This window comes from Danio rerio, chromosome 14 (assembly GCF_052040795.2).
Source record: "Danio rerio strain M-AB ecotype USA chromosome 14, GRCz13ab, whole genome shotgun sequence".
NCBI lineage: Eukaryota > Metazoa > Chordata > Actinopteri > Cypriniformes > Danionidae > Danio > Danio rerio.
Window position 1 is genome coordinate 21,078,540 of NC_141034.1, and position 17,004 is coordinate 21,095,543.

A 17,004-nucleotide genomic window follows, 5' to 3' on the forward strand; every position below is an offset into this window, starting at 1 on the left:
TTGTACTTTTTATGTTTTTAGTTTTAATTTTACAATATTTAAATTTTTTTACAATATTTGCAGTTGGTCTAATATGTCAAAAGCTGGAAAAGTTCTTATTGTGTCAATTGTGGAATTACATCAAATCATTAAAAATCACAAAATTCAACATCATTTTGACATTTTGCACTGTTTATCGGTAAATATTATATTCTGAAATAGTGGCCACAAGTGTTTTATGAATCCAAATCATTTTGACATTGACAAGCACTCTCATAAAAAGATGAACAATTATTAATATGCATTAGTAAATGTTACACATAATTAAATTTAGAAGAGAAACATACAATACATGACCATCAACATGACAGAAACTGATCATTATAAATAAATTTGAGGTTTCAGACATCTGGAAAAAAAAAATAAAAAAAAAAAAATATATATATATATATATATATATATATATATATATATATATATATATATATATATATATATATATATATATATATAAATTATTAAAAATGTATACAGACAGAACATTTTTGAGCTCTGTTGATTTGTTTACTCCAGTATTGAAATAGCTCACTGCTCAATACTTCTTTACAGTAAGAAAGTTGCAAATCTCAAAATACATCACTCTTTCCTGAAGCACTGTTGTCTGCAGCACAGTTGGTAGGTTGGCAGGAAATGTGCCATGCAGCTCATATGTCTGCTACAAGGGGCCTGAAAGGTCACGTTTTCCTTCAGTTTTATTATTCAAAACTTTTCCTTCACTTTCGGAAAAGTACCACAGCTCGGGTTGGCTGGTTTAAAATTGCATAGAATGTCAAAAACTTATGAGTAACTCAGAAAATAAACAGCAAATAACTAAACAAATAAATAAAGGCCAAAATGTTTGATCATAAAAAGAGTCAAACCGATTCTAAAAATAAAGTAGATGTTGAACTCTTTCATTATCGTTTGGCTCCAGTATAGTTCACAGTTAATAACTTGTCCATTATTTATATTGTTCAAGTCTCTCATTTCTTATGATGTAGCATTGAAGTACAGGTTGCCACTTTGGTCTTGTTAATTCTTGTTAACCTGGACACTAGACCTAGCTATATTTTCTCTCATTGTCTGCCTTTGTCTTTGAATGAGTGCCATCTTGACAGCGCTCAGGCTGTGTGTGCTCCTGCTTGACGCGTTTTAGAATGAAAACGATCCGTGTCCACGCTAGCGTTTCACCCAGCATTTCTGAACAGCTCTACATTAAAATGGAGAAAACACACATCACGTCACCACACACAGACACACAGTCTCTGGCATGAGAGCTGTGCACATCGGACTGTTCATCAAGGATCTCCCGTTGGATCTAATCTCACTATATTTGTTAAACGTGGTATATAATTAATTTTGCTGTCTATCTCTCATATATATATACATTAGATGACGCCTGGCCTATTGTTGTCTATTGGACGGAATGCGTGAATAGCACCCCCATCCTGGTACAGGGTAGCGCTCCTTTGAAATGAATGCGGGACCAAGGTACAGTAGAGGACTGTGGCCATCCAAAGCCAGAGATATACACATATACACATATATCTATGATCGGGAGTTTTCCTGAATGTTAGTATGTAATTTATTATTATTTTTTTTTATCTAATTACGAAAATTATAATTTTACATCACTTTTCTACATTGATGGATCAGTGACTGCACGGGCATTCCTGACAAAAAGCTTGTGTTTGTGTGTACAGAAATGTACTATTCACCCTCCCTGTTAAATTTGATCTAATCATGTTCTGAAACACACCTCCTCTCCTGCTTTCACTTCTCATACTTACGGAGGCAGCGATTCGTTTGTGAATGAATCCCCCGAATGACTCTTTCACTAACGTTAGCCGACAATAATACAAGTTTCTGGCAGCGCAGCATCTCGTTGTCATATTTCTTTTGCATTGTTTGCTGATTTTTTTCAACAAAACTAGCATAAGCTGAATATTTAGTGCGAGTTGGAGCTGCTTTGCCTTATGGTGAATGCAGTAAGTGATTGTTATCATCAATAACGTTACCTGATTAGCACTAAAGTTCAGAACATACAAAAACAGAAAAAAAAAAACAAAAAAAAAAAACGTAATATTACCTATGAAATGTTCTGACTTTGTGCTTTGTTTTCTTTGTTTGCTCATTACTACACCCATAGACAGCGCTAAAGTCCAGCATCTTCACGTAGTAACACTGTGTTGACTAGTGCGGTTGAATGACATTTGTCCTGGGAGCACTGTACCAATGTGGCGGCGCTATTGACGCATGCTCAGGGTCCCTATGCGATATCTAGTGTATATATCTATGTCTATCTCTAACAACATATTCCCCGACTTTGTTCCTTTGAATCTATGACTTGTTCTCAGCTAACGTGTTTTGGCTGAGCGCAAGTATAGTTGTAACCGCGGACACCGATTCTGCACAATTGACTTATTGCTTGTCTTTATTTTCTTTATTGTATAAACTTATCGTATGCTATACTTTTAAAATGGCCATTATTGGTTATTAAAACTGATATTCAGTGAAAGAGAGGGTATGTTTCGTATTTTCAATGAAAATGAAATGAAGCAGTAATGTTATTAACTCAGTTTTGTTAAGAATATGCGTGAAGATGACGCTCATGCAGTTACACGACACCTCAACATTTTTGATGTCTGTAAAGTCCATTCATTAATTCATTTTCTCGTTGGCTTAGTCCCTATTTTAATCCAGGGTCGCCACAGCGGAATGAACCGCCAACCCATCCAGCAAGTTTTTACGCAGCGGATGCCCTTCCAGCTGCAACCCATCTTCGGGAAACATTAAAACAAACATTCACACACACACACACACTCATACACTACGGACAATTTAGCTTACCCAATTCACCTGTACCGCATGTCTTGGACTGTGGGGGAAACCGGAGCTGCCGGAGGAAACTCACGCAAACGCAGGGAGAACATGCAAACTCCACACAGAAACGTCATCTGAGCCGAGGCTCGAATCAGCGACCCAGCAACCTTCTTGCTGTGAGGCGACAGCACTACCTACTGCGCTACTGCTTCGCACATTTGTTAAGTTGCCGATATCAAAATGTAAATAGGCAGTTCCTTACATCATGTTTTAATTTTATTGTTAAGATGATGTGAATGACTTAATAAAGTACGATTGGGACTATGTTTTCCATATCAAACTTGTGAAGTATTAACTTACACGGAGAGGATGCAAGACTGAACTGTGTGTGCAGGCTACTTAATACTGAGAAAAAGCCCCAATCAGACTTTTCAAGGCGAATGTCTGCAGCCCCGCCTCCGTTTTCAGATGTCTCCGTTTTCCCCCATTCACACTGAGACGGAGCAGCAGCATTTTAGAATGAAAATGGCCTCTACTGCATTTCCTGCATTTTTCTGCTCGAAAACTCCGGCGTAGTGTGGAAGGATGGCGTAACCGTAGCAAAACTTATGCGTTTTAAAACGAAAACACATTAGTGTGAACAGGGCCTCAGTCTAGTTGGTTTCCGTTTCTGTTGGCACTGGTATGGAACATGCACATTACACGTGTGAGTGCATGGTAAGTGTTTTCATTTATTGTATACTCGTTCAGTCTTTTGTTGGAGTTGTGTAAAGCACGCATCTTGATTACATTGTGGCCGCATAATTTGGTATTCTGTTTCATGTGAAGACATGGTAAATGGGTTCTCTCATTGGCTGTATGTTCTTAACCTGTTTTACACTAACACGTGTTGTGTTTTTGTACCATGTGTTCCCCTTCGGTTGGGGAACTTCAGTGCCATGAATGGGAGGATTCGGATCAGAAGCCGCTTATCTGGAGAGTATTGAACGGGCCAATGAATGAAATTAATTGGCAGCGTAAGCTTGCGCAGGTGTGCGACATCTGCAATTATCTCAGCATATAAGCACACCTGAAGCCAGCAGACGCCATCCTTTTCGCTTCAGATCCTTTCTGAGTGAGTCGATGAGGGTTCCTCTTGCTGATCAGCACTTCAGAGCGAACGAGTGTGTCTCCCGGTCCAGAATGGGTCTTCGCGGTGGCAGACGGTCGAGCTGGGTTACTCCCTTGCCTGCGGTTCTTTGGGTCCGGTCCTCCAGAGCGGTGCGTATAGTTGCAACTTTCCTAAAAGAGCAACACAGTCGTGCAGCACGTCCTTTTCAGGATGGCGCTCCGACTGTGCGTTTCTGGATGCGGGGGTTTCCTGTCTCCGGATGATGGACACGATCACTGCATTGCATGTTTGGGGGTCCAGCATGTTAATGCGGTGCTCGCGGGCGGTTCATGTCGTCATTGCGATGCCATGACCGTTGCACAGCTAAGATCGCGGCTAACTTTCGCAAGAGAGCGAGCCACCCCAGTTGCCTCCTGCTCTAAAAAAGCAGCGGGCGCTCGGGCAGATCTGAGGGTTTCAGCGGGAGCTAATCCGCCGCCCACGGGCTCGCGGACCTCTCGCTCCTCACGGCGCTCCATCCAAGCTTCGGGTGGTGAGAGTGATCCGTCTAACCAGATGGTAGCTCTCACACTCGCTGACACCGGAGATCAGATGTCCTCCGCGGCATCGGAGGGTGGGCTTTCACTGTCCGACGAAGATCCGGACCCGCTCGCCCCCTCCGGGCAGGTGAGCGCTGTCAAATCGGATCCTGAAGCGGACATGTTAGCCGTGCTTTCCCGGGCTGCTTCGGCCATGGTGTTGGAGATGGTTTATCCCCCAGCTCCGCGGCCGGACCGACTAGATGGGTGCTACGTAGAGGACCAGAAGGCGAAGCCTTCGAAGCCTCTCGTCCCCTTCTTCCCGGAAGTGCACAGTAGGCTCACGCAGTCCTGGAGGGCACCTTTCTCTGCCCGTGCTGCGAGTGCCTCCGCCCTCACCGCCCTTGACGGCGGAGCTGCCAGGGCGTATGAGGCGATCCCGTCAGTGGAGCGCGCTATCGCGGTCAATCTTTGTCCGCGCGGCGCCTCTACGTGGCGGGGTTTGCCCCGCCTCCCGTCCAAAGCCTGTAGGTTGTCTGCCTCCCTCGGAGCCAGAGCTTATAAGGCTGCGGGCCAGGCTGCTTCTGCTTTGCACGCGATGGCCACCTACCAGCGCTACCAAGCGCAGGCGCTGGCCGAGCTGCACGAGGGCGGGTCCAACCCAAGCTTATTACATGAGCTGCGCACCGCGACCGACTATGCTCTTCGGACTACTAAGTCCGCCGCGTGTGCGCTGGGGAGGACGATGTCCACACTTGTGGTTCAGGAACGCCACCTCTCGCTAAACCTGGCCGATATGCGCGACGTTGACAAAGTTCGCTTTCTTGACTCGCCCATATCCCAGGCTGGCCTGTTCGGCGACACCGTCGGTGAATTCACCCAGGAATTCAAGGCGGTGAAAGAGCAGTCGGATGCGATGGGCAATGTCATCTATCGGCGTGGCCGTAAGCCCGCTCCGCCCGCCGAGCCATCCACCTCCGCTGTTCCTCGCCGAGGGCGCCCGCCAACGAGTGCTGCCCCGCCCCCGCCTGCGCCTCCGGCCAAGCGGGCGCGGCGTTCACCTCGAAAGTAGGCAGCCCCTCCTGCCCAGGGCGCCGTTAAGTCCGGTAAACGGACCGCGAAGCGTCCCTGAGACAGGCCATCCGGAGAAGAGGAAACTTGCTCTTTCCCCGCTGGAGGGCGGGGCCCCGATAACAACGGTACTTTTCAGTGCCACCAAAACATCAGTAAAAGAGCACTTTTTCCCTTCCCCGGATGTGACTGCACGAGTTCTGCCAGTCCGGGACGCGCTGCCTTCCGGCTCGCAGACTCTACGTGCTTCGCCAGTGGCTCACGAGCGCTGGGGGGACGGTCTCCCTTTCCTCAGCCCTCCAGCCCCCTCTCCGGAGTCAGGGTGCGGAGCCAGAGCGAATCGCTCTCCTCCAGCTCTTCCGCGGGACCCTCGTGCTTCCCGGATCAGCACACCCACTCCGCGCTGCCCCACCGCTGGTACGTCAGCGATTGTAGCGATGACTCCATTAGCGAGGGCTCTGCCTGCCTGGTTAGCGCGGGCCAGCCCCTCGCGGTGGCTCATACGCACAATCAGACTCGGTTACGCGATTCAGTTCGCGAAACGGCCCCCCAAGTTTACGGGCGTGTATTTCTCCAGGGTCAACCCCCTGTCCGCCCCTGTCTTGCGAGAGGAGATTGCTGCCCTCCTGGCGAAGGGTGCAATCGAGCCGGTTCCTCCAGCCGAGATGGAGAGTGGGTTTTACAGCCCATACTTCATCGTACCCAAAAAGAGCGGTGGGTCACGGCCAATCCTAGATCTGCGCGTTTTGAACCGCTGTCTGCACAAGCTGCCGTTCAGAATGCTCACGCAGAGGCGCATTCTCCAATGCGTTCGTCCTCGGGATTGGTTTGCAGCCATAGACCTGAAGGACGCGTATTTCCATGTCTCCATTCTTCCACGCCACCGCCAATTTCTGCGGTTTGCGTTCGAGGGTCGAGCGTGGCAGTACAAGGTCCTCCCCTTCGGGCTCTCTCTGTCTCCGCGGGTCTTCACCAAACTCGCGGAGGGTGCCCTAGCGCCCCTTCGGCTCGCGGGCATTCGCATACTCAATTATCTCGACGACTTTTTTGATTTTAGCCCACTCGCGGGAGCAATTGATTATGCACAGGGACAAGGTGCTTCGGCATCTCCGCCTACTGGGGCTTCAGGTCAACCGAGAAAAGAGCAAACTCGCCCCCGTGCAGAGGATTTCTTTTCTCGGGATGGAGCTGGACTCGATCACCATGGTAGCGCACCTCTCCGAGGAACGCGCTCGCCTGTTGCTGAACTGTCTGAGGGAGCTCGACAGCAAACTAGTGGTCCCACTGAAGTTCTTTCAGAGGCTCCTGGGGCATATGGCATCTGCAGCCGCCGTCACGCCGCTCGGGTTGCTCCATATGAGACCACTTCAGCACTGGCTTCACGATCCGGTCCCCAGACGCGCATGGCACACGGGCACACACCGGGTCTCGGTTACTGCGCTGTGTCGCCGCGCCCTCAGCCCTTGGAACGACCCCTCGTTCCTACAGGCCGGTGTGCCTCTAGGACAGGCGTCCAGCCATGTTGTTGTTTCAACAGACGCTTCCAACACGGGTTGGGGGGCCGTGTGTTGCGGGCATGCGGCTGCGGGCCTCTGGAAGGGTGCCCAGCTGCATTGGCATATCAATCGCCTAGAGCTGTTGGCAGTGTTCCTCGCTCTCCACCACTTTTTACCGGTGCTGGAGCGGCAACACGTGCTGGTCAGGACGGACAGTATGGCGGCGGCGGCGTATATCAACCGCATGGGGGGTATGCGCTCTCGCCGCATGTCTCAGCTCGCCCGCCGTCTGCTCCTCTGGAGTCACCCGCGGCTAAAATCGCTGCGCGCCATTCACGTCCCAGGCACGCTCAATCGTGCAGCCGATGCGCTCTCACGACAGCTGTTACGCCCTGGAGAATGGAGACTCCACCCCGAGTCTGTTCAGCTGATATGGGCGCGATTCGGGGAGGCCCAGATCGATCTGTTTGCTTCCCCCGAGAACGCTCACTGCCAGTTGTTTTTTTCCCTGACCGAGGGCTCTCTCGGCACAGATGCACTGGCCCACAGCTGGCCTCGGGGCATGCGCAAGTATGCGTTTCCCCCAGTGAGCCTGCTCGCGCAGTTTCTGTGCAAGGTCAGGGAGGAAGAGGAACAGGTTCTGCTAGTTGCGCCCCTTTGGCCCAACCGGACCTGGATATCAGAGCTCTCACTCCTCGCGACGGCCCTCCCCTGGCGGATCCCTTTGAGAGAGGACCTACTCTCTCAGGGACAGGGCACCATCTGGCACCCTCGCCCCGATCTTTGGAACCTCCACGTGTGGTCCCTAGACGCGAGGAAGACTTAGGTAACCTACCGACTGCGGTGGTTAATACCATCACTCAGGCTAGAGCCCCCTCCACGAGGCGCGCCTACGCCCTGAAGTGGAGTCTATTCACTGAATGGTGCGTCTCTCGCAGAGAAGACCCCCGAAATTGCCAGATTAGTGTTGTGCTCTCTTTCCTTCAAGAGAAGTTGGACAGCAGGCTGTCGCCCTCCACTCTCAAGGTTTACGTGGCCGCCATCTCCGCTTATCATAGAGCGGTAGCTGGCGGCACCGTGGGAAAGCATAACCTGGTCATCCAGTTCCTTAGGGGTGCTAGGCGAATTAATCCATCTCGCCCCCCTCTCATGCCCTCTTGGGATCTCACCCTCGTTCTCACGAGTCTGCGATCCGATCCCTTTGAGCCACTCGAATCAGTATCTCTAAGATTTCTGTCCCTGAAGACAGCTCTGCTGGTTGCGTTGGCCTCCATCAAGAGGGTCGGGGACCTGGAGGCATTTTCGGTCAGTGACTCGTGCCTGGAATTCGGGCCGGATTACTCTCACGTCATCCTGAGACCCCGCCCCGGTTATGTGCCCAAGGTTCCTACCACCCCCTTTAGAGATCAGGTAGTGAACCTGCAAGCGCTGCCCCCGGAGGAGGCAGACCCAGCCCTTTCTTTAATTTGTCCAGTTCGCGCTCTGCGCATTTATGTGGACCGTACTCAGAATTTTAGATCATCTGAGCAGCTCTTTGTCTGTTATGGCGGTCGGCAGCAGGGAAGTGCCGTATCAAAACAAAGATTATCCCACTGGATTGTGGATGCCATTTCACTCGCTTATTCGAGTCGAGGTCAGCCAGGTCCCCCGGGAGTTCGTGCACACTCCACTCGGAGCGTTGCATCCTCTTGGGCGCGTGCACGCGGCGCCTCTCTAACAGACATCTGTAGAGCTGCGGGCTGGGCGACACCCAACACATTTGCAAGGTTTTACAATCTGCGAGTGGAGCCGGTTTCCTCAAGGGTATTAGGTAACCCTTTGGTGATTGAGGAGACAACTCGGTAGGGTGTTGAAACACGCTTGCGGCGCCATTCTCCCTAACACGGAGGTACGTGCGCCTTTTTTATCTGTCAGTAAAGTTCCCCGTCAGGTGAGCCCTGCAGATTCCTCCGTGGCCCCCAGCACTGACTCAGCGGAGGAGTCACTTGCTGGCCCACTACGTTGTAGGTCTGCCCGCTGGTCAGCCCGCGTTTTGGGTATAGGTGCCTGCTATGCGTGATCCCCACTAGGCGATCCCATATGCTTATTCCGCCACGGTTAAGTCCCCCCCCTGGGCGGACCTGTGTCTTCCCTCTCCGCTAACCACTCTTTTGCTATGCGTACTCCCCCTTTTTAGGGCTAGTCCATAGGTAAATTCTGCCATCTATCCCCCCCTTGGGTAACGGATGGCCTCCGCAGCGTCCTCCCTATCGGGATTGCACGCTTCCCAACGTACTGTCGTATTTCCTAGAATTATCTAGATGCTCACGACTTCCCAAAAAATATATCTAAATCCGTAAAACTTCTGTTGAAGTAGGATAAATTAGGGCCAGGGACACGTTGGAGGACCGCGCCCCCCATGATGTGGGTGCGTCACGCTTGCTTGACTATCTCCTCATCGGGGGTGTTGGTAAGGTGCAGTCATTATGGCGCTTTCCATATTCTCCCATTCATGGCACTGAAGTTCCCCAACCGAAGGGGAACGTTCGAGGTTACAGAAGTAACCCTTCGTTCCCCGAGGAGGGGAACGGAAGTGCCATATTCCGTCGCCATAATGACTGTCCCTTAGCTGTTTGAAAGTCTCTTCAGCTTAAAAGGATGGCGTCTGCTGGCTTCAGGTGTGCTTATATGCTGAGATAATTGCAGATGTCGCACACCTGCGCAAGCTTACGCTGCCAATTAATTTCATTCATTGGCCCGTTCAATACTCTCCAGATAAGCGGCTTCTGATCCGAATCCTCCCATTCATGGCACTTCCGTTCCCCTCCTCGGGGAACGAAGGGTTACTTCTGTAACCTCGAACGTTCTCCTGTCTATCATCTTTCCCTAACTACATTGTATTTATATTATGTATCATTATTTTCACCTGCCCACTTGTCAGTGTATAAGTTTGCTTTCCCTATTTATTCTCACAGTGTGCTTGTGCTGGTCTTTTGTCATCTGTCATAAGCCATGCTGAGCTATGCTAAATTGAGTCAAGTCAAGTCAGTCTATGTCTGTTTTATTTTTTTATTTTCTTTTAATCCCATAAATGATGAGTATTAGGTCAAGATATTTTTACATGAATACATTTTTGTAAACTTCCTGACATTAATATGTAAAAAAAAAAAAAAAAAAAAAAACTTTGATTAGTAATATGCAATGCTATTCACATTTCAAGCTAAGTGTCAAGCTAAATTAACAAAGTTAAAAGCCTTGAAGTTGGATTGTTTTGAGTATTTTTAATCTCTTATTCAAAGAGTACAGACACATCAATTACCGCTGAAGCAGTTTTTGTTTGATTCTGAATTTATTAAGTATATTACAGTGCTTGTGGCAGTTAAGTGCACATGGCAGTTTTGCAGTTGGCCTCTTTAAATGTTTAAGTTCTTTAAAGTCTTACTGGCTTTAAGTTTTGTTGATTAGTTGAGTAAATTGTTTTGAAAGAATAACAACAGTATTGTTCTTCTGTGTCATTACCATTATAATTGCTTTGTGGACTTCAATTCTCACACAATTAGAAGGATTATTGCAACTTTATAGCTTGAAGAGATTGAAAAGGTGTAGCTTGTGTTTGCCTCCAGGAACGGGTTTGGGAAACGCTGAATCATCACTACATTATTGTTAAAAAAATAAGCTTATTTTCTAGTATGCAAATGATGCCTTGTGCATCTTCGCACATCTTGACTGTTGTCTGCCACTGACAAGGGAATTCCTAAGGAACACATGATAATGAATAAAAAAAAAAAAAAAACATATACAGATAGATATAATGTATAAACATATACATGATTTATATTATTTAATATTACCTATAGATCTGATAAGCTTTTTATATTAATGGACAATGCATGTATTGATGTTTGCAATGTTTGCAATGTTTACATTGTTATACATCAAATCTAAATCCCAAATATTAGAAATGACAACAGATTGTTAATATTTAATTAATGTCAATTTTAATGATATTGAAAAATGCATTTACTTGACAAATTTCATTCATTCATTTTACATCTGCTTTGTCCCTGGTTTATCAGGGGTTACCCCAGCAGAATGAACCGCCACTTACTTGACATATTTATATATTTTTAATTTTAGGATTTTTATGTGTGGTAAAATAATTTATAATAGCATCTTTGGTGATTTTCAACTAATTACACTGTCTTGTCCCGATAGGTGGATTTAGAGGTTTTTGCAAAAAAGCACAAGTGGATTTAGCTAATTTTGTCACAAAAGAAAATCTGGAGTATCTATTGGTAGGCCAGGTTGACCGTTATGTAGCAAGGGAAATTTCCTGGTGCTCCCCATGGCCAGTCCGCCACTGATTACTGAATTTGATTTTGAAAGTATTTCTTTCTTCACATACTGTTTTCTCCTATTATGTTGTAGGTAAGTAGGCACATATCTAGGCAAATTAATTATACATACTTGTATGGCCAAATCTTACAAGGACTAAGGTACTGTAGTTCTCGCCTACTTTTTTTGAGAACACGGTTTCAAACACAGCCTATGTCAACATGTATTTAGGCTGTCTGCCTATTTGGGCCACCTCAAAATAGCAGTCAATAAGAGACAATAAAGAAAATTTGATTCAAATGTAATTTTGGTATAATCAGTTTGAAGTAAATGTAGGTGATTATTTGTATATCAACAATCCACATCTGGACATATGAATCAAATGTTTTATCTTGTTAAGCATGTCATATCCATCCATCAATGCCACGTCAAGGAGACTTCACAACAACCTGACATAAAACATCTCTCTCTCTCTCTCTCACTGAAAGTACTGGTGCTTCTATATGAAACAATGTTTGTGGAGTTACAGTAACAATAGTTTGTTTACACTATTGGTTTCAGAAAACAAAAAACTATATGAAAAGTCAATTTAATGTCCATTTAAGATTAGGAATACCAGTAGTATTTGACCTTGCTGAGGACTTTTTTAGTCCCCATGAGAAAAAATAAAAGCTGAATAACTTTATTTATTTATTTATTTATTTATTGAAAATGTTAATTTGTACTTAAAGTTTGTTGTATAATGCACTGTAGTTTCTGTAAAACTTAATTCGTACAGTATAAAAATCATTATACAACATATTAGGGCTAGGATTAGGCTATGAGCTATTAACAATCCCACACTAGAAGAACAAACAGGCAATACTTTGAACACCCAGCTTCTCTCTCATGGTGCATGACAAACCTGAAAATGCTATGCGACTGCTACAAGGGTGGCATATTCCGACAGTCCTTTCCGAATGTTGTAAAGTGGAAAGGTGGCCTAAAACCAATGAAGCAGATGCCTGAGGGCCCCCAAAATGCATGGACTTTTAGAATTGCTGCTTAGTGACACCCCTAAATAAACATGAAACATTCACATTAAATGATCCGTTATGCACAAAAAATAAAATTAATGTAAAGTTAAGACTTTTGACCAATGTTATTATTAGATTTGAATGTGCAAATAAATGTATTTTCTTAGCTAAAAGATATTCAGATTGTAAAACTGAAAACACATGAACAGTTTTAAGGATGTTTTTTACTACATTTCTGGACTTTGAACAAGCTGTTAATATTGCTGTCTATAGTTCAAAGATTTCATCTAAAATTGGGTTTCTAAAATGACAAAGGTCTCAGTGAGGAATTAATAACAAAATGTTTTTTATGTGTGTGTGTGTGTGTAATAAAAACAATTTAAACTGATCTCTTCACATGCTCCTTGTGTGAAATTACACACTTCACAATTTAAGCAAACATATTTATGTTTCAGTTGCAGCATTGACAGCTTTTATGTATTCTATAAGATTTTGTTTTTAATGGGTGAAAGTAATTTTCTGTTCCTCATCATGAGACTCTCCAGAGAGCGTGATAGCAAAGCGTCTTTACTCAAAAAGTGAAACATGCCCTAATGCCCTGTCATTCTTTACCATCCTCTTTGATTTATACACCTGTCACTGTGAAGTGGCTCCGCATCTGAGCAGCTTGCAACTTTGCCTTTTTTAATTTGCATGTTTGATGTATGCAGTTCATGTCTGACAGTCACAAATGCTGTGTCAAAGTCACTGCTGCATTGATTGGCTAATGCACTGAATCCTTTTACATGGATTTATTTTGAAATCAAGTGAATCGTGTCTCAGCTGAGTATTTAAGTCTGCATTTAACTGAGGTTGACATCAAGCCAGAACACTCTCTGTGATGTGTTTAGGAAGATTGCAATACACTTTTAAGTTTAACACAGTGTTCATATTTATATACAAATTTAGCTTATTTAAAGAACAATTCAGACAGAAAAAAAACATACTCTGCTGGATTATATATTAACCACTTTCATATCAGTATTCTTTACTCTTTTGGGATGTTTTTTTATTTATTTATTTATTTATATTTTATTTTAATTATTCATTTATTTTTTATATTAAAACAAATAATTCTAATCAATCGTACTAATGAGTATGTTGACATGGACACCAATAATTTGATTTTAATGTGATTAAGACAGTTCTCTCATTAAGAGTATACCATGTAAACAGCAAACTAAAAAGAAATCGAATTAAGACATGCGCAGTATGTTGATTTTAGTCGTATTATTGAAGTGCTGCACAGACAAGTAAACATCCTAATTTAACTATAACCATCATGTAGGACTTTTCATTGCATTTCATTGCATTGCACTGGATAGTCGACAAACACACACCCAAACATGGCTGTTTGACACTCTCTGCACCTACTGAGACCAGACCACAGACACAGACACCTGTGTCGTGAAATGCTGGACGCGGAATTGTATTAAATTAACACTCTTCCAGCAGTTCATAGTAGCATCTAATATCATTTTTCATGAGGGGCATGCATGAAATTTTCCTGAATGAAAGTGAAAGTGCCAAACTGCAGTTAAAGTTGACACATTAAAAATGAAACACCTGGGCAACCACAGAACATAGCATTACAGTAATCCAGCCCAGAAGTTATAGAAGCACGAACCAGCTTTTCTGCATCTGAGATAGATAGCATGCTTTGTAACTTAGCAATATCTCTCAGATAAAAGAAGGTGTTTTTTGCGACATAGGGGATATGATTTTCAAAAGTTAGGTTGCTTTCTAGTATAACACCCAGATGTTTTACAGTAGAGCTAATACTAACTTTGAATCCCTCTATTTGCAGGTCAAGTTGAAAGATCTGCTGTGTACAGGATTTTGGCCCTATAAAAATACTTTTGTTTACATTTAATAGAAGAAAATTGTTGCTCATCCAGTCTTTAACATCTATAATACTCTCAGTAAGCTTAGACAGTTCAGACATCTCATCAGGTATTGTTAAAATATACTGTATAGTTGAGTATCATCTGCATAGCAGTGAAACTGATCCTTTGTCTTCTAATAATAATAAATCATTGTTTATTAAACTGTACATTCCATATTGTTAAAAATTAGTCATTATTACCCGTCCCTTCTCCACATCTTTTTAGATTGAGATTCAAAACACCACATTGTTGCCACAGTCTTCCACTGTATGACACATTACATTCTGTTTTCATTAATATGTTATTATATAAAAGAAGCATTAAGTGTTATCGGCTTATGAGGTCATTTTGATATTGTGCATCTAATAAATACATGCTTTTCAATAGCATATGCATTCTAATAGGTTATGCTTTGTTAGCAAAGCTTACTTACTGTATAATATAGTGATAGTACAATGCAGGGATGAGGCAAGTCCAAGTTATCTCAAGCTTCAAAGGTCAGCAGTTAATCAAAAGAGGGATTATCGTCTAATTAACAAACTATGGGTTAAAGGATAATTGCCTTAAAAAACTAAGCTCTGCTTGTTCTTTAAATAGGAAATCATGGGAAGGAAAAGCATTTAGACCGATGCTCTTGTCTCAAAGGACTTTATCATGCATTTAACAGATATTTAATATGCACAATTTGCAGAACAGTGTTACATTAAATAATCAAGCTTAATGCACTGACCCCCAAATATCTTTACAAAATGCGTATTCAATCATTTCATATTAGTGTATAGTGCATCATTACTAAAGTGTATGCCAACCCATAACACCTGATTCAAATTCTGTTGGTATTCAGTCAAAACAGTGCTTATCTGTTCAGACTTGGACTCTGCAAGACCTTTCCTTAGGTATCTGGCACCATGACCGTATCAGCCGATCTTTTAGGCTCTGGTTGTAGGTTGTGAGCTGGAGCCCATGTGGATAGAACTTGTTGATCTAGCACATCTGGTCAGTTGGAATTGGATCTGGGGAATTGCAATTTTTCTCCATTGGTTTCGCTCATTTCTTGAAAAAGAAATTACATTCTCAAAACAACATGGACAAACCTCCAAACCACTTGGCAATTGTTTACAACATAATTCAATTTCTCATTCATTTCATCAAATTGCAAATGTCTAAGTACATCTTTGCAAACGGTTAAGTACAGATAGCCTACATTTACATATAGCACTTATTCATTGTTGCATTTATAGTTGTGTAAATAGCTTCCTTGTCCTCATTTGTAAGTCGCTTTGGATAAAAGCATCTGCTAAATGACTAAATGTAAATGTAAATATATTTCAATGATTTAGCCTGGCATGTTTACTGTTCCAAAATATTTTTATTTTTATTTTTTTTATAAATTATTTTGTGTTCAAAGGTAAACAAGTTTTTATTTTTTTAGTTTTTTTTTTTTAGTTTTACCCAGACATTTAAAATCAATATATTTTAGAGCAGTAACCACAATACCGCAAAACCATGAAAACGTTTATCCAAGGTTATTATGCCGTCAGAGTTTTATACCGGCCCATGCCTATTAGGGTAACACCACATCTCCATTATGCTCTTTAAACTATTCCTAAACAATGTGTCAACTATGGCAGGCTGTATTTTCCAGCTGCAAGAGCCCAGTAAAACTTTATTCTCAAAACATACCCGTCTCACCACTACTGTGTGCACACATCGTCCTCTTGATGTAAAAGAAAACAGGACTCATCAGACCAAATAACCTTCTCCCACTGCTAAAAGGGCCAGTTTCAGCACTCTCATACCCATTGTAGGCTTTCAACTGTGAACAGAGGCCATCATAGACACAGTTTTTGGTCTGTTTTTTTTTTTTTTTTTTTTTTTGTGACTTTTGTTATAGCAGACTTGGTTGGGTTGGACCAGACTGGATAGTTTTTGTGCTATATGTGCATAGGGTTTCTGTCTCCTGCCACCATTTTGTGGTTTGTTCCCCCTAGACTGCTTTCACATCTAGACTGTCTCGGCTCAATAGAAACAAACTCTGGATTGAATCGATTGTAGTGAGAAACTAGTCCGAGCCTGGCAATATCACAGTGTATAGATATGTAATAGGCATACGGCTATATGATGAGAGAATTATGAGCAGGGCGGGAGGTCATTCCAGACATCCCAAGTCTCCCAGAAGTTCCGGGAGTCTCCCGCAAATGCACAGAGACTCCCCGATGTCTGCAAACAATTGATAATCTCCCGGAAATTGTGCGTCTCCCTCCCGGTCCTCAAATATGTTGTGCATCCTTCTCACCCCTCCCCATCGCATCCCCGCTCGCTCTTCAGACATGTTGTGCACACCCTACCAAACACCACCACCCCCCGGTCTTCACATAAGTCACCCCCTGGTCTTTACATTGCTTATATTGTCTTATTACTCATCGTCATAAGGACGCATGACAGCTGAGTGGGACTGTAAAACTCTGACAAAAGTGAGGAGAGTTTACTCACACGTGATATGTTTTAGCCATTTTGGTTTAGAAACTTTGCTATGTGAAAGCGAACCGCACCAAGACCAAAGAGCAACAATGTAACATTTTGAATCCGTTTCAGATAAAATGAATTGATTCACAGGTGTGAAAGCACCCCTAGACTACTTTAGGTCAATATTTACCACATTTGATCAAAAACAACTCATTAAGACGTGTCCCATTTCTGGAGGTACATCAC

The 17,004-nt window shown here is 43.8% G+C and overlaps 1 long non-coding RNA gene across 1 annotated transcript; it reads right to left on the bottom strand.

The window, feature by feature from the left end:
• Nucleotides 1-1,437: 1,437 nt before the first annotated feature.
• Nucleotides 1,438-10,790, bottom strand: LOC147833928 (uncharacterized). The gene is made up of 3 exons (XR_015506959.1): nucleotides 9,951-10,790; nucleotides 3,408-3,446; nucleotides 1,438-3,334 (listed from the first exon to the last, which is right to left on the bottom strand). It is a non-coding gene; the product is annotated as an uncharacterized LOC147833928 (long non-coding RNA).
• Between the last annotated feature and the right edge of the window lie 6,214 nt (nucleotides 10,791-17,004).